This window comes from Alosa pseudoharengus, unplaced genomic scaffold, assembly GCF_046254945.1.
Source record: "Alosa pseudoharengus isolate Yale_2024_CS ecotype anadromous, Long Island Sound unplaced genomic scaffold, YU_APseudo_1.1 YU_APseudo_1.1_scf_1, whole genome shotgun sequence".
Classification (NCBI taxonomy): Eukaryota; Metazoa; Chordata; class Actinopteri; order Clupeiformes; family Clupeidae; genus Alosa; species Alosa pseudoharengus.
In genome coordinates, this window is record NW_027468564.1 from 33,616,170 (window position 1) to 33,639,249 (window position 23,080).

Consider the following 23,080-nt stretch of genomic DNA (forward strand, 5'->3'; position numbering starts at 1 on the left):
TGCTATAGAAAACACGACTACATGGTTAGTGCCAAGTTCTTCTCTTCTGCTTTAGTCTAGCCTAAGTGAAACGAGTATGGTTCTCTGGGATAAAGCGAACCTTCCTTCATCAAACGAGGCTGAAGTTGGCACCACTTTCGTTTTCGCGGGGGAAGACCACTTTCAGATCGCGGGGGAGTTAAGTTTCCGTTCCACCTTAAATAATGCAATTTTCTACCTCGTCCACAAGGGGCCAGTGTTGACCGCAAATCCGCAATAACACAGGCATGTGCCTGTTGCAGATGAACAGGCATTGTTCACAGACGTTCAAAAGCCTGTATATCTTTTTTCTGTTGACTCCACTGCCGAATGTTTTGAGAAATGTTGCCTTTTGTGTTCTATTAAATAATTTGGTAATTTAGAGGGGGGGGGGGGGGGTTGTTATGTAGAGGGTGGCAGATTATGTAGTTTTTTCTTTATTTTCTGTGCTGGATCTTTTGACACATGTTGTGTTATGTTTTTTTCTATTAAATAATTTTGTTCATTTTACACTGGGGGGGGGGGGGTGTGGTATGTAGTTGGTAGCAGATTTTGAATTTGAAATTTGATTTTTTCTACAGTAAATGTATTCCCTACGGCCTACATGTCATTTTGCATCGGACTTTTCAACACATTCTGAAACTACACTCTCTCCTCTTTCCAATGACACCCCACTTGTGAAATTCTATGGTTGAAAATGCCCTTTTTTGCCCCTCTGAAAATATAATATGTATTTGTGAAATTGCAGAATTTCAACACTTGAACAGGGACAGATATCCCATGTAGGATTTTGCAAGGGATCTTTCACCACATTCTATATCTACACTTCCTCCCCTTTCCAATGACACCCCACTTGTGAAATTCTATGGTAGAAAATGCCCTTTTTTGCCCCTCTGAAAATACAGTATATATTTGTGAAATTGCAGATTTTCAGCACTAGAACCGCGACAGATAGCCCATAAAGGATTTTGCAAGGGATATTTCACCACATTCTATATCTACACTTCCTCCCCTTTCCAATGACACCCCACTTGTGAAATTCTATGGTGGAAAATTGGATATTTAGCCCCTCTAAAAACAGTATATATTTTGTAAAATTGCAGAATTTCAACACTAGAACCGCGACAGATAGCCCATGAAGGATTTTGCAAGGGATATTTCACCATATTCTATAACTACACTTCCTCCCCTTTCCAATGACACCCCACTTGTGAAATTCTATGGTAGAAAATGCCCTTTTTTGCCCCTCTGAAAATACAGTATATATTTGTGAAATTGCAGATTTTCAGCACTAGAACCGCGACAGATAGCCAATGAAGGATTTTGCAAGGGATGTTTCATCACATTCTGAAACTACACTTCCTCCCCTTTCCAATGACACCCCACTTGTGAAATTCTATGGTGGAAAATTTGATATTTAGCCCCTCTAAAAACAGTATATATTTTGTGAAATTGCAGAATTTCAGCACTTGAACAGGGACAGATAGCCTATGAAGGATTTTGCAAGGGATATTTCACCACATTCTGAAACTACACGCCCTCCCTTTCCAATGACACCCCACTTGTGAAATTCTATGGTGGAAAATTTGATATTTAGCCCCTCTAAAAACAGTATATATTTTGTGAAATTGCAGAATTTCAACACTAGAACAGCGACTGATGTCCCATGAAGGATTTTGCAAGGGATCTTTCACCACATTCTGAAACTACACCTCCTCCCCTTTCCAATGACACCCCACTTGTGAAATTCTATGGTAGAAAATGCCCTTTTTTGCCCCTCTGAAAATACAGTATATATTTGTGAAACTGCAGATTTTCAGCACTAGAACCGCGACAGATAGCCCATGAAGGATTTTGCAAGGGATATTTCACCACATTCTACATCTACACTTCCTCCCCTTTCCAATGACACCCCACTTGTGAAATTCTATGGTGGAAAATTGGATATTTAGCCCCTCTAAAAACAGTATATATTTTGTGAAATTGCAGAATTTCAGCACTTGAACAGGGACAGATAGCCCATGAAGGATTTTGCAAGGGATGTTTCACCACATTCTATATCTACACTTCCTCCCCTTTCCAATGACACCCCACTTGTGAAATTCTATGGTTGAAAATGCCCTTTTTTGCCCCTCTGAAAATACAGTATATATTTGTGGAAATTGCAGAATTTCAGCACTAGAACAGCAACTGATGTCCCATGAAGGATTTTGCAAGGGATATTTCACCACATTCTATATCTACACTTCCTCCCCTTTCCAATGACACCCCACTTGTGAAATTCTATGGTGGAAAATTAGATATTTAGCCCCTCTAAAAACAGTATATATTTTTTGAAATTGCAGAATTTCAACACTTGAACAGGGACAGATAGCCCATGAAGGATTTTGCAAGGGATGTTTCACCACATTCTGAAACTACACTTCCTCCTCTTTCCAATGACACCCCAGTTGTGAAATTCTATGGGGGAAATTCTTTTTTGCCCCTCTGAAAATATAATATGTATTTGTGAAATTGCAGAATTTCAACACTTGAACAGGGACAGATATCCCATGAAGGATTTTGCAAGGGATCTTTCCAATGACACCCCACTTGTGAAATTCTATCCTGGAAATGTGACCTTTCCACCCCTTAGAACATATAATATGTATTTGTGAAATTGCAGAATTTCAGCACTTGAACAGCTACACACATCCCATAATGTCCTTTGCATCGGCTGTTTCAACACATTCCGAAACTACACTCGCTCTTCTTTCCAATGACAACCCCCCATGTGAAACCCCCATCGCATAAAATGGCTTTGTTTTCGATTAGAACTCCTATGGCCTATTTCTCTCATTGCAGTTTTTATACACTAAAATTTGTCCCTATTGGTCAAGACTGATTTGTTGCAAACAATTCCACCGTATATGAATAGTTGAGTGTGTCCTCTTCCAATGACTTCCTTCATGAGCAATTCCATCCAAGAAAATAGGCTTTTTTAATTTCAAAATCCTCAAGCTATTATTCTGATTGTGGCTTTCAACACTGCATTTTCTCTCTATCACTCAAGTCATTTGGCACATTTCGGTCATTTTGGGGGCCAAGCAGTGAAGTTGCGAAGCATCATTACTGTTTCTACCTTTTTTTATTGGGGGCCAGTAGCAAAGCCCAATTGTATATTTACGCTTTCCTATTATTCGGGACCAAGCAGTGTAGGCACCCATTGTGTTTGTACATTTTCCTATTATTGGGGGCCAAGCATGGAAGCTGCAAGGCACCCACTGTGTTTATATGTTTTCCCATCCTAAGAACACATAATAAATGTGGACTCTTTTTACCACTGTGGGGGCGCTATAATCATAGGATGTAGGCTCATATATCAGCAATGCTTTCGCGTACCGAAACAAAACTTGGTATATGGACTTAGGACCCCATCCCGAGGACACACAATATATTTGGTGACCTTGGACCACTAGGAGGTACTAAAGTTACAGGAAATGAGCTCATATCTTGGCAATGCTTTCTCGTACCGAAACCAGACTTGGGTCATGGATTCGCCACACAATAATGTTGGTGATGTTTGGTCACTAGGGATAGATTAGATTAGATTGGACTCAACTTTATTGTCATTGTGCAGAGTACAAAGTCAACTAAATTCAGACACTGCTCTTGCTTGCTTGCCTGCCGGTTCACACTTCACCCCTCACTCTCAGTGCAACATGCACCTCCACCATCAAAGGCTGATGCACCCCTCCCCCACAATGTGATCATGAACAATGCGACTACACTAACGCTGTTCACAAGCCACCAGTCTACAGCCACCAAATACCCCTCATCCCCCCTTCTCTGGACAAGGGGAAGAGTGCTGTGAGTATCATGTTCCTTGACTTCTCCAGTGCTTTTAACACCATCCAACCCCTCAGACTGGGTGAAAAACTCCTGCAGATGATTGTGGATGCTCATCTGGTATCCTGGATTGCAGACTACCTGATGGAGCGGCCACAATTCGTCAGACTGAAGAACTGCCTCTCCGACACCGTGATCAACAGCACTGGAGCTCCACAGGGAGCAGTGCTCTCTTCAGTCCTTTTCAACCTGTACATGTCTGACTTCTGCTACAACACAGAGTCATGCCACATGCAGAAATTTTCAGACGATACTGCAATTGTGGGGTGTATCAGGGATGGGCAGGAGGAGGAATATAGGAGCCTGGTGAAGGACTTTGTGCAATGTCCGGAGGTCTAAGCCCGCTCTGCTCCCAGTTACCATTGAGGGGGTCAATGTGGAGGTGGTAAGCACTTACAAGTATCTGGGGATACATCTGTACAATACACTGGACTGGTCAGTCAACACTGAAGCACTCACAAAAAATATGAACACAATTCCCCCATCCTAGCATCTTTACACTGGCTACCTGTTAAAAGTCTCATTGACTTAAAAATATTACTTCTAACATACAAAGCCATAAATGGCTGGGCACCTATATTAAAGATCTTTTAGTACCATATTACCCACCTAGACTGCTACGATCACAGAATACTAGACTTCTTGTAATCCCAACAGTAGAGGCAGATCTTTCTGTTACAGCGCACCCCTCCTCTGGAAATAACTCTCTCCATCAATTTTATTAGCAGACACCCTCCCTATTTCCATGTCTAGACTTAAAACATACATCTTTAGTGCCTCCCATAGTTAGGTATGGTGTAGTGTGGAACTTCCGGGTTTTTATTGGAATGGACCACCTCTGCTGTGTCCTCATGTGACTGGCGCCCTAGTCATGCGTGTCATGGTGGCAACTGACTACCCTTCACCATGCCTTAGGTATGCTGCTGTAGCATAGCGCTGTCATGGACTTTTCATGTGTCATGCCGTACAACTCTGCTTCTTTCTCTCTCTCAACTCCCCCTCTTACCTCTCGTCTTTGTCTTGCCATTCAACTCCCTCTTCTCTCCTAGGCAAGTTCAACTCCCTCTTCTCTCCCTCTCTTGCCTTTTGTCTCTATAATATAACACTATATAATACCATTGATATACTTATTAATACTAACCATCATGACTTATAGTAATACCTACTATTTATCTCTCTTTCTTCCCTCTTACCTCACTTGTGAGATAAACTATTACCAGTCATCAGCCATCCTTGTGTTTGGCCCTCATCGCACCTGAAGTCCCATCCCTATGATGACTGCCCTATGTGATGACCCTGTGCCCCTTCAGGCCTTCTCCTGTCAGTGCACGGGCAGGGCTGGGCCTGGTTGGGCTAATACCCTCATTGATTACACCTATGGTTAGGGTGGGGCTATATAAGGGGTTCCCTATCTTTCTGATTAGGCATTTTTCTTACTTCTTGCAGGCACTCACTTTGATTCTCTCACACTTTGCTCTCCCCTCATTTTTAACTCTACATCTCTTTCTCTTTCTTTGTCTTTAGGCCTACTTCACTAGCTTCTTTGCATCCATACATCCATACACTCATACACGCACGCCACCACTCCCATTAATTTCCCCCTAGACATTTTGCTATTGGTAACCTTGTGCTTTACTTTAATAAATGAATATATTTGGTTTGAACCTTGTTGTCCGTGTCCCTCTTTATGTTTCGGTCTGGGAACGAGCTGGCCGTAACACTTACCATTGCCTATTGCAGTCCCCTTGTCTGGATTCCTGGCCCGTGCAGCCTAGCTACCCAGTACTTGACATATGACAATTCCTAATCCCTATGGACAATACATGCCTACATTGGACTATTTGAATTTCCTGACACTAAATAGGATTCATGCATACATCATACTGGTTATGTAACCATTTTAACTCTTTGTAACATACCTCAGGTTGTTGTGTTCTATTCTGTACACCTAACTAACCTATTCATTTATTATGTATACAGTACAGACCTTACTGCCCTGTAACTGACCCTAGGCAGATTGGTCAGGCCCTTGAGTCTTGTATCCACTCAAGGTTTCTTCCTATATGTATCTCCAATTGTGGAGATACATATAGGTGTGAAAAGTGGCCTGAAGTGAATAAGTGGCCTGAGTAGAATAAGTGTGCAAAGTTTGAGCATTTTACTATGTACATTTGTATGTGCTGCCATGGACTCCCATGGCACTAGAAAGAAGCATAATAACAAATCCTACTAGCCCTATAGGGTCCCTACGCAGCTTCAATGCTTGCCCCCCAATAAGACAAGGTAGAAACACTAATGGCCCCAAAAATGACAGAAATGTGGCAAATGACTTTTAAGTGATAGGGACCAAATGTAGTGCTGAAAATGTATAATCAGAAAAATAGGCCAAAATAAATTTCTAGACCAAATCTAGTGCTGAAAATAATACATTTCTCAAATACATTTTATTTTCAAGGGCCATTTTTAACGATAGAATTTAATATAGGGAGTGTCATTGGAAAGAGGAGAGGGTGTAGTTTCAGAATGTGGAGAAACATCCCTTGCAAAATCCTTCCTGAGATGAGTATGGCTGTTCAAGTGCTGAAATTCATCAATTTCACAAATATATACTATATATTCAAAGGGCAAAAAAGGGCATTTTCCACCATAGAATTTCACAAGTGGGGTGTCATTGGAAAGAGGAGAGAGGGTAGTTTCAGAAAGTGGTGAAAGACCCCTTGCAAAATCCTTCATGGGCTATCTGTCCCTGTTCAAGTGCTGAAATTCTGCAATTTCACAAAATATATACTATATTTTCAGAGGGGCAAAAGAGGCCATTTTCCACCATAGAATTTCACAAGTGGGGTGTCATTGGAAAGAGGAGGAAGTGTAATTTCAGAATGTGGTGAAATATCCCTTGCAAAATCCTTCATAGGCTATCTGTCCCTGTTCAAGTGCTGAAATTCTGCAATTTCACAAATACATATTATATTTTCAGAGGGGCTAAATATGCAATTTTCCACCATAGAATTTCACAAGTGGGGTGTCATTGGAAAGGGGAGATAGTGTAGTTTCAGAATGTGGTGAAACATCCCTTGCAAAATCCTTCATGGGCTATCTGTCCCTGTTCAAGTGCTGAAATTCTGCAATTTCACAAATACATATTATATTTTCAGAGGGGCTAAATATGCAATTTTCCACCATAGAATTTCACAAGTGGGGTGTCATTGGAAAGGGGAGGAAGTGTAGTTTCAGAATGTGGTGAAAGACCCCTTGCAAAATCCTTCATGGGCTATCTGTCCCTGTTCAAGTGCTGAAATTCTGCAATTTCACAAAATATATACTATATTTTCAGAGGGGCAAAAGAGGCCATTTTCCACCATAGAATTTCACAAGTGGGGTGTCATTGGAAAGAGGAGGAAGTGTAGTTTCAGAATGTGGTGAAATATCCCTTGCAAAATCCTTCATAGGCTATCTGTCCCTGTTCAAGTGCTGAAATTCTGCAATTTCACAAATACATATTATATTTTCAGAGGGGCTAAATATGCAATTTTCCACCATAGAATTTCACAAGTGGGGTGTCATTGGAAAGGGGAGATAGTGTAGTTTCAGAATGTGGTGAAACATCCCTTGCAAAATCCTTCATGGGCTATCTGTCCCTGTTCAAGTGCTGAAATTCTGCAATTTCACAAATACATATTATATTTTCAGAGGGGCTAAATATGCAATTTTCCACCATAGAATTTCACAAGTGGGGTGTCATTGGAAAGGGGAGGAAGTGTAGTTTCAGAATGTGGTGAAACATCCCTTGCAAAATCCTTCATGGGCTATCTGTCCCGGTTCTAGTGTTGAAATTCTGCAATTTCACAAATATATACTGTATTTTCAGAGGGGCAAAAAAGGGCATTTTCTACCATAGAATTTCACAAGTGGGGTGTCATTGGAAAGGGGAGGAGGTGTAGTTTCAGAATGTGGTGAAAGATCCCTTGCAAAATCCTTCATGGGACATCAGTCGCTGTTCTAGTGTTGAAATTCTGCAATTTCACAAAATATATACTGTTTTTAGAGGGGCTAAATATCTAATTTTCCACCTAGTCTAGGTCCTGGGAAAGATTTGTATGCACTTCATTTAGCGGAGAATATCTCAAATGTTATAGACTAATATGACCCCATTGAACAACGTGGGATGTGTGCCAAAATCGCTACCCGGGACGAAAGTCCTGAAAATGACCACAATAGGTGACACTATTATCACATTATAGGTGAATGGGACTTTTTTTTCCCTTTATAGATATTCTCATAAACTTCTACCAGTTTAATCTTCATATTAAGAGAAATACTTTTTGTATTACACTTCGTCTTAAAAATAAAATAAAATGTGCAAATTAGCCAATATCTCATTAAATATGCATACATAAACTCTTCAAGCTACATATTTTCTAAGGTGATCACAATGTTATTCAATTACCATGTGGTGTAAGAATTCTGGTTTGATACTTTTTAATTGTGTTTCTGTAGATGTTACCAATGTAATGTAGCTGTAGAAATGTAATATAATTATGCTATTATCATTGGAATGTTAACTTAAAGTGAAACATACAGAACAACAGTTTTATTCCCTGTGTTGCAAGGTAAAACTTTTAAACTTTTTCTCAACAGAGTCCAGGTATGGGGATTATAATGAGAACTCATTCAGTGATAGGATTTTTACAACTATTGCCTCCCTTACATTTGCAGTACTTGCAGCAATGGATACCAGCTGACAGGGACAGCCATTCTTGTGCAAGCAGGGATCTGGTAAACCTTCAGGTTTTGAGATTACAATCTCAGGGACTAATAAACTCCCCTTTCTTACAAAACCATAAGCATCTGCATTTAAGATCGAGGTGGCGTCTGTAAATGGTGCTTGGACCCAAAGTTGCTGTTGATAATAGGCTAGGCTATAGCAGTGTTTCTCAAACTTTTTTCAGATGAAAGACCACTTAACCAATAAAAAAGAAACGCACGGACCACCTAGCTAAAAAAAAGATGAGACCTACTTCAACAGTAGCCTATATTAGCCTACACAATAGGCCTACTCACTGAACCACCTTGCTTATTGTCTTTACACTTTGCTTATAGTGTCAGAGGATTCATACGATTTAAACTGGCATATCTTACATTGTGGTCACCTCAGAAAATCTATAGCTTCAAGGGTTTATGTAGCCTGGCTAGCGCCACCACTTCTCAATGAGACGTGGTCTGGGAACCAAACGTTCATTTTCTCGTATTTGAAAAAAATGCCCAGATCCGTTTATTGGGTGCCACGGATGTCTATCAAATGCGTCTGTGCATAGCTCATCATCGTCTTGCTTTCCCCCCTGTTCTGTGATTGGTTCCCTATCTGAGGCAAAAATTAGGGCGGTAGTTTCCAGGCAAGGGGGCAGGCGAATTCCCGGAAGTAGAAGAATCGACGTAGGCTGGAGGGACCACCTCTCTGCTAACTCCCATAGAAGCCCATTCATTCTAGGATTTTTTTGAAATACCATAACTTCATATAACATATATCCTGTGCCGATGTTGTAGCTTCTGTGTAATCTACATAAACACTACAAAGGCAAAACAGACTCCATTACCTCGTCCGTAACGTTGGTTACCCGTAAGAAGAATGGTTAGCTTGTTCGGTTGGAGGGAAGCTAGCTTTGACGTAAACTCTCTTTCGCGCCGTAGGGAGATAACCGTATTGTTTGGATAAGAAGCTCAGTCCACCTTACTGTCTATGACGGTAACTCATAAGCAAAACCTAGCATACACGACCGTATGTTAAGGTAAAGCATTACACAGAGGCAACCTAATAATAATAAAGAAGTAAACCTAATTTTAAAACGGCACTAATCATTTCAGAGGTTTTCGATGGATTGATCATAGGTCGGAAAAGTGAAAAGAAGATTAGCTTCAACCCAGCAAACAGGCTATAACTTTTTTGTTTTGTTTTAGCATGACTGTTTTTGAAGATGATCATGTGTGGTAGCTTCAACATTAACACGACTTGATGAGGATGATATTAATAATAATACATAAATAAATGTTTAACTTTGATGACTTTGAAGGCGAAGGAAGTGTGAGAAGAATTTCTGTGTATCTATCATATGAGTTACAAGATTCAGTTCGATGGCTAACGTCACGAAGTTAAGTGTGAGTCTGCGCAGTACGGGGGACCAACTGAAAAATCTTTCTTTTTGACTCAGTGCCCTCCCATTGAAAACGACGGAGTCTGTTCGTCCATTTCTTTTACTGTCTATGTTTCCAGGCTGCCTTAGAAGCGTGAATCAAATCGCGCGCAAGGCAGCATGGGAACACCCAGGCAAGGGTTTAAGTACGCATATTTAATGAGATATTGGCTAATTTGCATATTTTATTTTATTTTTAAGACAAAGTGTAATACAAAAAGTATTTCTCTTAATATGAAGATTAAACTGGTAGAAGTTTATGAGAATATCTATTAAGGAAAAAAAAAGTCCCATTCACCTATAATGTGATAATAGTGTCATCTATTGTGGTAATTTTCAGAACTTTCGTCCCGGGTAGCGATTTTGGCACACATCCCACGTTGTTCAATGGGGTCATATTAGTCTATAACAGTTGAGATATTCTCCGCTAAATGAAGTGCATACAAATCTTTCCCAGGACCTCTACTAACCATAGAATTTCACAAGTGGGGTGTCATTGGAAAGGGGAGGAAGTGTAGATATAGAATGTGGTGAAATATCCCTTGCAAAATCCTTCATGGGCTATCTGTCCCTGTTCAAGTGTTGAAATTCTGCAATTTCACAAAATATATACTGTTTTTAGAGGGGCTAAATATCAAATTTTCCACCATAGAATTTCACAAGTGGGGTGTCATTGGAAAGGGGAGGAAGTGTAGATATAGAATGTGGTGAAATATCCCTTGCAAAATCCTTCATGGGCTATCTGTCCCTGTTCAAGTGTTGAAATTCTGCAATTTCACAAAATATATACTGTTTTTAGAGGGGCTAAAAAGCCCCCCCCCCCCCCCCCCCTCTAAATTACCAAATTATTTAATAGAACACAAAAGGCAACATTTCTCAAAACATTCGGCAGTGGAGTCAACAGAAAAAAGATATACAGGCTTTTGAACGTCTGTGAACAATGCCTGTTCATCTGCAACAGGCACATGCCTGTGTTATCGCGGATTTGCGGTCAACACTGGCCCCTTGTGGACGAGGTAGAAAATTGCATTATTTAAGGTGGAACGGAAACTTAACCCCCCCGCGATCTGAAAGTGGTCTTCCCCCGCGGAAACGAAAGTGGTGCCAACTTCAGCCTCGTGGGGGATGAGGGGTATTTGGTGGCTGTAGACTGGTGGCTTGTGAACAGCGTTAGTGTAGTCGCATTGTTCATGATCACATTGTGGGGGAGGGGTGCATCAGCCTTTGATGGTGGAGGTGCATGTTGCACTGAGAGTGAGGGGTGAAGTGTGAACCGGCAGGCAAGCAAGCAAGAGCAGTGTCTGAATTTAGTTGACTTTGTACTCTGCACAATGACAATAAAGTTGAGTCCAATCTAATCTAATCTATCCCTAGTGACCAAACATCACCAACATTATTGTGTGGCGAATCCATGACCCAAGTCTGGTTTCGGTACGAGAAAGCATTGCCAAGATATGAGCTCATTTCCTGTAACTTTAGTACCTCCTAGTGGTCCAAGGTCACCAAATATATTGTGTGTCCTCGGGATGGGGTCCTAAGTCCATATACCAAGTTTTGTTTCGGTACGCGAAAGCATTGCTGATATATGAGCCTACATCCTATGATTATAGCGCCCCCACAGTGGTAAAAAGAGTCCACATTTATTGTGTGTTCTTAGGATGGGAAAACATATAAACACAGTGGGTGCCTTGCAGCTTCGATGCTTGGCCCCCAATAATAGGAAAATGTACAAACACAATGGGTGCCTACACTGCTTGGTCCCGAATAATAGGAAAGCGTAAATATACAATTGGGCTTTGCTACTGGCCCCCAATTAAAAAAGGTAGAAACAGTAATGATGCTTCGCAGCTTCACTGCTTGGCCCCCAAAATGACCGAAATGTGCCAAATGACTTGAGTGATAGGGAGAAAATGTAGTGTTGAAAGCCACAATCAGAATAATAGGTTGAGGATTTTGAAATTAAAAAAGCCTATTTTCTTGGATGGAATTGCTCATGAAGGAAGTCATTGGAAGAGGACACACTCAGCTATTCATATACGGTGGAATTGTTTGCAACAAATCAGTCTTGACCAATAGGGACAAATTTTAGTGTATAAAAACTGCAATGAGAGAAATAGGCCATAGGAGTTCTAATCGAAAACAAAGCCATTTTATGCGATGGGGGTTTCACATGGGGGGTTGTCATTGGAAAGAAGAGCGAGTGTAGTTTCGGAATGTGTTGAAACGGCCGATGCAAAGGACATTATGGGATGTGTGTAGCTGTTCAAGTGCTGAAATTCTGCAATTTCACAAATACATATTATATGTTCTAAGGGGTGGAAAGGTCACATTTCCAGGATAGAATTTCACAAGTGAGGTGTCATTGGAAAGGGGAGGAAGTGTAGATATAGAATGTGGTGAAACATCCCTTGCAAAATCCTTCATGGGCTATCTGTCGCGGTTCTAGTGCTGAAAATCTGCAATTTCACAAATATATACTGTATTTTCAGAGGGGCAAAAAAGGGCATTTTCTACCATAGAATTTCACAAGTGGGGTGTCATTGGAAAGGGGAGGAGGTGTAGTTTCAGAATGTGGTGACAGATCCCTTGCAAAATCCTTCATGGGCTATCTGTCCCTGTTCAAGTGCTGAAATTCTGCAATTTCACAAATACATATTATATTTTCAGAGGGGCTAAATATCCAATTTTCCACCATAGAATTTCACAAGTGGGGTGTCATTGGAAAGGGGAGGAAGTGTAGATATAGAATGTGGTGAAACATCCCTTGCAAAATCCTTCATGGGCTATCTGTCGCGGTTCTAGTGCTGAAAATCTGCAATTTCACAAATATATACTGTATTTTCAGAGGGGCAAAAAAGGGCATTTTCTACCATAGAATTTCACAAGTGGGGTGTCATTGGAAAGGGGAGGAAGTGTAGTTTCAGAATGTGGTGAAACATCCCTTGCAAAATCCTTCATGGGCTATCTGTCCCTGTTCAAGTGTTGAAATTCTGCAATTTCAAAAAATATATACTGTTTTTAGAGGGGCTAAATATCTAATTTTCCACCATAGAATTTCACAAGTGGGGTGTCATTGGAAAGGGGAGGAAGTGTAGATATAGAATGTGGTGAAACATCCCTTGCAAAATCCTTCATGGGCTATCTGTCCCTGTTCAAGTGTTGAAATTCTGCAATTTCAAAAAATATATACTGTTTTTAGAGGGGCTAAATATCTAATTTTCCACCATAGAATTTCACAAGTGGGGTGTCATTGGAAAGGGGAGGAAGTGTAGATATAGAATGTGGTGAAATGTCCCTTGCAAAATCCTTCATGGGACATCAGTTGCTGTTCTAGTGCTGAAATTCTGCAATTTCCACAAATATATACTGTATTTTCAGAGGGGCAAAAAAGGGCATTTTCAACCATAGAATTTCACAAGTGGGGTGTCATTGGAAAGAGGAGGGCGTGTAGTTTCAGAATGTGGTGAAATATCCCTTGCAAAATCCTTCATAGGCTATCTGTCCCTGTTCAAGTGCTGAAATTCTGCAATTTCACAAAATATATACTGTTTTTAGAGGGGCTAAATATCTAATTTTCCACCATAGAATTTCACAAGTGGGGTGTCATTGGAAAGGGGAGGAAGTGTAGATATAGAATGTGGTGAAACATCCCTTGAAAAATCCTTCATGGGCTATCTGTCGCGGTTCTAGTGCTGAAAATCTGCAATTTCACAAATATATACTGTATTTTCAGAGGGGCAAAAAAGGGCATTTTCAACCATAGGATTTCACAAGTGGGGTGTCATTGGAAAGGGGAGGAGGTGTAGTTTCAGAATGTGGTGACAGATCCCTTGCAAAATCCTTCATGGGCTATCTGTCCCTGTTCAAGTGCTGGAATTCTGCAATTTCACAAATACATATTATATTTTCAGAGGGGCTAAATATCCAATTTTCCACCATAGAATTTCACGTGGGGTGTCATTGGAAAGGGGAGGAAGTGTAGATATAGAATGTGGTGAAATATCCCTTGCAAAATCCTTCATGGGCTATCTGTCCCTGTTCAAGTGTTGAAATTCTGCAATTTCACAAATACATATTATATTTTCAGAGGGGCAAAAAAGGGCATTTTCTACCATAGAATTTCACAAGTGGGGTGTCATTGGAAAGGGGAGGAGGTGTAGTTTCAGAATGTGGTGACAGATCCCTTGCAAAATCCTTCATGGGCTATCTGTCCCTGTTCAAGTGCTGAAATTCTGCAATTTCACAAATACATATTATATTTTCAGAGGGGCTAAATATCCAATTTTCCACCATAGAATTTCACAAGTGGGGTGTCATTGGAAAGGGGAGGAAGTGTAGATATAGAATGTGGTGAAATATCCCTTGCAAAATCCTTCATGGGCTATCTGTCCCTGTTCAAGTGTTGAAATTCTGTAATTTCACAAATACATATTATATTTTCAGAGGGGCAAAAAAGGGCATTTTCTACCATAGAATTTCACAAGTGGGGTGTCATTGGAAAGGGGAGGAAGTGTAGATATAGAATGTGGTGCAACATCCCTTGCAAAATCCTTCATGGGCTATCTGTCGCGGTTCTAGTGCTGAAAATCTGCAATTTCACAAATATATACTGTATTTTCAGAGGGGCAAAAAAGGGCATTTTCAACCATAGAATTTCACAAGTGGGGTGTCATTGGAAAGGGGAGGAGGTGTAGTTTCAGAATGTGGTGACAGATCCCTTGCAAAATCCTTCATGGGCTATCTGTCCCTGTTCAAGTGCTGAAATTCTGCAATTTCACAAATACATATTATATTTTCAGAGGGGCTAAATATCCAATTTTCCACCATAGAATTTCACAAGTGGGGTGTCATTGGAAAGGGGAGGAAGTGTAAATATAGAATGTGGTGAAATATCCCTTGCAAAATCCTTCATGGGCTATCTGTCCCTGTTCAAGTGTTGAAATTCTGCAATTTCACAAATACATATTATATTTTCAGAGGGGCAAAAAAGGGCATTTTCTACCATAGAATTTCACATGTCGGGTGTCATTGGAAAGGGGAGGAAGTGTAGATATAGAATGTGGTGAAATATCCCTTGCAAAATCCTTCATGGGCTATCTGTCCCTGTTCAAATGTTGAAATTCTGCAATTTCACAAAATATATACTGTTTTGAGGGGCTAAATATCTAATTTTCCACCATAGAATTTCACAAGTGGGGTGTCATTGGAAAGGGGAGGAAGTGTACATATAGAATGTGGTGAAATATCCCTTGCAAAATCCTTCATGGGCTATCTGTCGCGGTTCTAGTGCTGAAAATCTGCAATTTCACAAATATATACTGTATTTTCAGAGGGGCAAAAAAGGGCATTTTCTACCATAGAATTTCACAAGTGGGATGTCATTGGAAAGGGGAGGAGGTGTAGATATAGAATGTGGTGAAATATCCCTTGCAAAATCCTTCATGGGCTATCTGTCCCTGTTCAAGTGTTGAAATTCTGTAATTTCACAAATACATATTATATTTTCAGAGGGGCAAAAAAGGGCATTTTCTACCATAGAATTTCACAAGTGGGGTGTCATTGGAAAGGGGAGGAAGTGTAGATATAGAATGTGGTGCAACATCCCTTGCAAAATCCTTCATGGGCTATCTGTCGCGGTTCTAGTGCTGAAAATCTGCAATTTCACAAATATATACTGTATTTTCAGAGGGGCAAAAAAGGGCATTTTCAACCATAGAATTTCACAAGTGGGGTGTCATTGGAAAGGGGAGGAGGTGTAGTTTCAGAATGTGGTGACAGATCCCTTGCAAAATCCTTCATGGGCTATCTGTCCCTGTTCAAGTGCTGAAATTCTGCAATTTCACAAATACATATTATATTTTCAGAGGGGCTAAATATCCAATTTTCCACCATAGAATTTCACAAGTGGGGTGTCATTGGAAAGGGGAGGAAGTGTAAATATAGAATGTGGTGAAATATCCCTTGCAAAATCCTTCATGGGCTATCTGTCCCTGTTCAAGTGTTGAAATTCTGCAATTTCACAAATACATATTATATTTTCAGAGGGGCAAAAAAGGGCATTTTCTACCATAGAATTTCACATGTCGGGTGTCATTGGAAAGGGGAGGAAGTGTAGATATAGAATGTGGTGAAATATCCCTTGCAAAATCCTTCATGGGCTATCTGTCCCTGTTCAAATGTTGAAATTCTGCAATTTCACAAAATATATACTGTTTTGAGGGGCTAAATATCTAATTTTCCACCATAGAATTTCACAAGTGGGGTGTCATTGGAAAGGGGAGGAAGTGTACATATAGAATGTGGTGAAATATCCCTTGCAAAATCCTTCATGGGCTATCTGTCGCGGTTCTAGTGCTGAAAATCTGCAATTTCACAAATATATACTGTATTTTCAGAGGGGCAAAAAAGGGCATTTTCTACCATAGAATTTCACAAGTGGGATGTCATTGGAAAGGGGAGGAGGTGTAGATATAGAATGTGGTGAAATATCCCTTGCAAAATCCTTCATGGGACATCAGTCACTGTTCTAGTGCTGAAATTCTGCAATTTCCACAAATATATACTGTATTTTCAGAGGGGCAATACATTTACTGTAGAAAAACTTCAAAATCTGCTACCAACTACATACCCCCCCCCCCCCCCCCCCCCCCCCCCCTCTAAATTACCAAATTATTTAATAGAACACAAAAGGCAACATTTCTCAAAACATTCGGCAGTGGAGTCAACAGAAAAAAGATATACAGGCTTTTGAACGTCTGTGAACAGTGCCTGTTCATCTGCAACAGGCACATGCCTGTGTTATCGCGGATTTGCGGTCAACACTGGCCCCTTGTGGACGAGGTAGAAAATTGCATTATTTAAGGTGGAACGGAAACTTAACTCCCCCGCGATCTGAAAGTGGTATTCCCCCGCGGAAATGAAAGTGGTGCTAACTTCAGCCTCGTAAGGGAGTTTTGGTTGAACTGGTCATGTGATCAACACGGAACAAGACAAAACGAAAGTAGATTTTACGAGCAAGGCCGTAACTTTTCCACCGCTTTTATGTCGGTAAGTAAACATAATCGCCTAATACGTGAAATTTACGGTAATCGATAGATAGGCTGTGATGTCATTTTCTACAACTGAAGACTATACAAGATTTACATAGAGGGCCATCAGTCGGAGACGACACGATTGTTGTAACGGATTTGGCTTTTAGGCTAGGCTAGTGTTGGGCGTAGTAGCCTACGTTAGGCCTACTTTTCATTCTTTCACACAAACATACGGGTATTTGTGGCCTTTTTTGCGAGGTAACCAGGTAGCCTACGCCATGTTTTTGGAGGTGCAAACAAACGCTGCATTGCCATTGACTTCACATAGTAAGAGCTGGCTCAAGGGTTATCAATGTATTTTGTCGTGTTAGTTGTATAATGAAAGCACAGTTTTTATAGCCATCCATGCGTCTTTCCTTCTGGCTCTTTGGCTAGGAATTTCTAGGCCTATACAGTGTTTCCCACAGAATTGGATTCAATTTGTGGCGGTAGCTGACTTGGACAAGGGGGGGGGCGCTGTCCCGGTCCACCTTCTGTTCATTTGATTTTCAAATTTGAAACGAAAATGGAAAATCGAAAAACGACCTTATATCTGTATTTTTAAAAAACAAAATAGGAAATTCCATCGTGTTTTTGTTTTGGATATAAATCTTTGTATCTCCACGACCGAAATTCAAAATCCGAACAACAATAATGTGAAATCGGCACTTTCCTCAATTTTTCATTTGGCCTATCCCCGCTAGGCTGTCCTACATTGAAACCTATGACGTTTTAATTAGAGACATGTTTGTAAACAAGCTAACGTACGCAGAAATGTCAACTAGGCCTACGTTGTATCAACTAGGAGCAAGGGGTGGAAGCCGTAGAACGCAGAGCTGGAAAAAATCTGACAACAATTCACTGGCCTAGCATGAGGCACGAAAATATGAATTTGGGCTCCTCTGTTGTTCTGTATGCGCGACTAGCCTATCGTTGCCTGTATTATGTTGGTAAAGGAGAATAGTAATGGAGAAAGAATCGAGAATGAGCTGTCCTTGCATTGGGGGGGGGGTGCACGTGATAAGGCCTAAGGAAGCATATAGCCAGCTGACCAAGGACGTAGGCTATTTATATATTTATATTCATATTGTAACAACTGAGGCAACAAGGTTCAAATCAGTACATTTATTGGGTCAGGAGCGGGGAACACAGACAGGTCAAAACATCATTATAGAACACACAAGGCTAGTCACTAACACATATGCACAATACACGAACGGGTAGTCACACACAACACACATGAATAAACACATGAGGTACAACCATAGACTGTAGAAGACTACACATGCTAACACACCTCAAGGTAAATGCAAATACAGTAGCCCTACTAAAACCGATATATCACATTCCAACATGCACATATGGCATTATGGGAGTCCGATACGAGTCAAACGCACCGACGTTAGATTTTTTTTGCAGTTTAAACTGTTAAGCTAAGCCTATACCTACAAAACATAGGCAAATAAATGCATGATGTCGATTGTCTTTTCAGTGACATTTCCCCTCTTTCTTCGAAGGGTGCACGCAACCTTAATCCCACTCCCTAGCACACCTGGACATAAATTAGGCCTACATATCGATCAAAATGAGAAGCTTGGAATGTTCTGGCGATTTATTTTTCTATGTGCAGATCACTGTCCTTCAACATCACCATCTTGCTCCCTTTGATGAACATATAGGCTAGCAATTATCCATTCGGGCAGTGGCAAAAAAATGCTGTCAGCATGCAGTAGCCTAGCTTGTTGAGTGTGTGGTGGCCTCGTGTGCCTGGGTTTTCATTTTTAACTTGAATAATGACTAATTGAAATTACAATATTGAAATTCAAACCCTCATTGTATATTTGATTATTTTTTCCACAAAATGCTTCAATATTTGATTTTTCTCTGGGAAGTACTGTTTTAGGTAAAGGTCTTCAAATCCGTTTTTTGATCACTGTTTCAACCTTGAAAATCAAATGAACAGAAGGTACACGGACCTGTCACAGACGTTCGTGTGGGAACCCTTGCAAATTGCAATTGTAACACAGTTTAAAGGCTGCTGATGTGTGGATGCAATTCATAACGTTTTCTAAATAGTTAAAATAAAGGTTCGTACTTCTCTTCGGGACAAGCACTTTTGAATTTTGGAAAACACTTTTCCACTTCCATTTACATCGGGATTTTGCAAACATTCAGAGTCAATAAAATGAGCCCTTCAACGAATTGACAAGCAGCTGTAAGTAGGCTAAGCATGCTAAATTCGACATCCAAACAGTAGCCTATTCTAACGTTAGCTTTGAGATACTGCTTGATTGCATAACTTAACTTAGTTTAGTCTCTTCAATGTAGCCTACTATGCTGTGATAAGACCTTAGAGTTAACTTCAATGCAGCAGTTTTGAACAAATTTGCGCAGCATGGTCACGATGCTAAGCGGATTTAATAGCAATTTAGCCAGACATCTTCTATGCAACGCTTCTATGTGGCAACAACAATCCTTCAGCAATCGTGAATATTTTGTTAAATGCACATGCAGAGCAGAGGAGGGGCAGCGGGCTACGAGAGAGAGCGTGAGAAAGGAACACTCTTTAGAACACTAAACAGGTGGAGGTGTCAAAGAGTTTCTCCAGTCTAGATTTTTTGACGTTAATCACTCCTATGATGTATTGCTATTGTCTATCCAAAGTAAAATACTAGTGATGTTACTCGTGAACCCCCTGCTTCGAAGCGTGTATCGAAGACATGAACCAATTTGGAGTGAAGCTTTGTATCTGAGCTTGATTTGTTTTGTGATTAGGGCTGGGCGATATGGACAAAAAATAATATCTCGATATTTTTTGTGATTTTGACGATAACGATAATTAGTCGATATCCTTTAAAAAAAAAATTGTAAAAGTCTGAGTTACTTTACAGCTCATTATTTATGAATAGCATCAATACAATAATAACCAATAACCTAACCTGTGACTTTTTAACCAAATCAACCAATGCATTGTCACTCTGACACATTTCCAATTTTGGCCCCGTGTGTGGCAATGACTTGGTCTAGCCAGCTACATTAGAGAAGATGACTAGGCCTAACAGTGTCTCAAGAAAAAGTCTGAAGCTGAAGTTCCTTTCAAAAACCTTTACTTAGGATTCACTGTAAAACTAAGCAGACCAACAGAGTACAGTGGTTCCCCGTTAAAAATTGACACTTCATTCACGATCATGGTGAATGGTGAAATGTAAGTACAACTGCAGCCGCTTGGGGGCAGCATAGTCCGCTGTGGAGTTCCACGGTCGAACCAGACGAATTCGACAGCAAGGGCTGTGATTGGCCGAGTTTTCAGTGCGTTTCTCTGTGTTTTTAGCAGCCCCTGCAACATGCTAGTCCACTGTAGCCTAAGCCTTGTACATAATGTTAAACATAGTTTTGGATTCAGTGGCAAGATTTCTTGATTGTACAGTGTCTGTCTCTCAGTAATGTTTTAAAATGAGAGCTTCGTCAGCTGGCAGTAGGCTACTTTGTCGGTAGTCATGAGAAGTTCGCTTGCTAACAGAACATAAATATGCTGCCCAGAAACCTTGTGAATAGTTCTGATTTTTTTTACTACACTAACGAGGTTGAAATATAGACTTTGCCTACAGCATCTCCTTAACAGTAATGTTAACAAAATGACAGCATTCATATGACAAAGAAAAACGAATTCGGTCACTCAAGACTGTGCCACAGCAACCAGTGTAGGCTACAGTCCTACCCAATAGAATTATTAAACTTTGACTAACGTTTCGATGTTCGTTAGTCAAATGTTAGTCAAAGTTTAATAATGTTCTGCACCTTTTACTAAAGAATAAAGAAAATTAAGAAGACATCTGAGCTGCACCGGCGTCTCTCTCTAAAATATCTGTCCTGGCCTGGTTGCAACGGATTGTGGTCAAACGACAGAAGCGCGGAGAACCCTCCTTTGTCTACCAAAAAGTGTTACTTTGTGCCCCGCGCTCCCCCACTGCTTGTGAAAGAAGGGGATGGGGGAGGGGGGCTTAACGTGAAAAAGCTTAATGTCACAAAAAGGCAACGAGTCGTTTTAGGCTACAGGCCTTCATAATGGTAGGCTACAGGAAGTGGGGGGAGGGTATGGGATGACCAGAGCCGTCATCTATCGTCTTTCCAGGCACACAGCTTGTTATATAGCCTATCGACTGCCTTAACAGATAGACTTTGCTCTTGGGTTTGGCCTTACAGCGAACTCAATGCTCTTGTTGCTTGCAGTTTGTTAAATAAAGCGATGCAGATTACATTATTTATTTCTGATTAATTGCGTCTTTTGATGTATTTTGCAACATTTGCTTGTTAGGCTGGGCTACTGTCAATGTCCTGTACAGGTAAATGTTCAACAATTGCTGGTGTAGGCCTAGGCTATTAATCAATTAGGGACTGTTCGTTATTTATTTAATTAAGGGGCTACCGGAGGAGTTTTGGGAGCATTAGTCAAAAAAGACGTGACCCTCCCTCGCCAGCAAGAATTTTTTCTATGACCCTCCAAAGTGATTGAGAAAAAACGCATGACCCTCCCCAGTCCCAACAATTTATTGATGCTTTAGGCTACTGGGTCAATTTGGGAGCTTGCATGCTACGACTCCTTCCTTGAAATGCCTTGAAAAGGCTGTCGTTTGCACAATTTCACAAATAATCACCGGGACCGAAACAAACCTGTCAACTTTTCCCGGGTTTATCGCGTATTTTAACTTTTTCCTCGCTGTCTTAGGAGGAGCTGCAGGGCCGTCGCAAGGGGATGCGAGGCCCTGTGCGAACTTGACAGATGCAAGGCCCTTTTCACTTACGTGCATGAAATCATGCGACAGCTTACTTTACACATAGCCAAGGCTACCGTCGGTGTATTTTAATAGTAGCCTAGTCTAATAAGCTACACCAGCTTGCCTTTAAGAGGGGAAATTCAATTGTATAGCCTATAACATTAGCTGAGTCACATATTTGGCCATATGGTGTTTATCATAGGCTAGGCTACATCACGAAACCAAATAGTGTAACAAAGGCGAACACTTTAACAGGGGGAATTAATTGGGCATGAATCATTGTGCTGAACGGTATTTGTCAATGAGCAGAAACACACACGACATTCAAACTATTGATAAGATGTACTGGTCTGTATCTATAGGCTAACATTGGACAAATAAATGACACTGACTCGCCATATCCTGACTCAGGAAAAAAAACATTTTCTTGCTTTGCCGCAAACTCAGCAATGAAATCATAGGCCAGTTTGCAGGTAGCCTCACGTTTTTTTTTTTTCATACAAGGGAGAGCCCAGTCTCTCCTGTGACATGGAGGTGCGCAAATAGTTTTTAATAGCCTGTTCAACTTCGAAAAGCTTCGTTCACCCGAGGCCAGTCACTGATCGCAATTTCAAAGTTCGGAAAGCTTCATCTTTTTAAGTTTTAAGTGCAGTGGTCCCTATCTGCCCCCTTTGGAATTATATCTCGAGCCTATTATAAGGTCCAGTGCGTTATGTCCTAGGATTCGGATGTGCTCAAAAAGAAAAGAAAAAACACTTTTTTATAGATGGTTATGAGGAGCAATGTGAGAGAGAAATTTGATGATCATTGATCGTTGTTTTGGGACGTTAAGCCTTTTCCATAGGCGTCAGTGAAGGAGATTGAATGACCATTTTTTTATACGAAAATATTTCTTAACTACAAAAACTCAGTGTCTAAAAACTCAGTGTCATTCAGACTCAACCCTCTTGTTGTTTTATTATCTTTTTCGTTGTCGTTTGAACGTTGGCAAGCAGGCATGTTGCGGTTGCAATTTAAGTGAAATTTCTACAATAGGCCTACAACATGCTGTTAGGCTGGGCTACTGTCAATGTACTTGTACAGGTAAATGTTCAACAATTGCTGGTGTACAGGTTATATAATCAATTAGCTAAACCATTTG

General features: G+C 40.6%; 1 protein-coding gene across 1 annotated transcript in view; it reads left to right on the plus strand.

Annotated features, from left to right (window-relative positions):
* Positions 1–17,082: 17,082 nt before the first annotated feature.
* Positions 17,083–23,080, plus strand: part of LOC143118432 (NACHT, LRR and PYD domains-containing protein 3-like) — a 73,426-nt gene continuing 67,428 nt past the window's right edge. The window contains exon 1 of the mRNA XM_076279492.1: positions 17,083–17,141. The gene's annotated coding sequence lies outside the window, so the exon portion shown is untranslated. The remainder of the gene's footprint in view (positions 17,142–23,080) is intronic.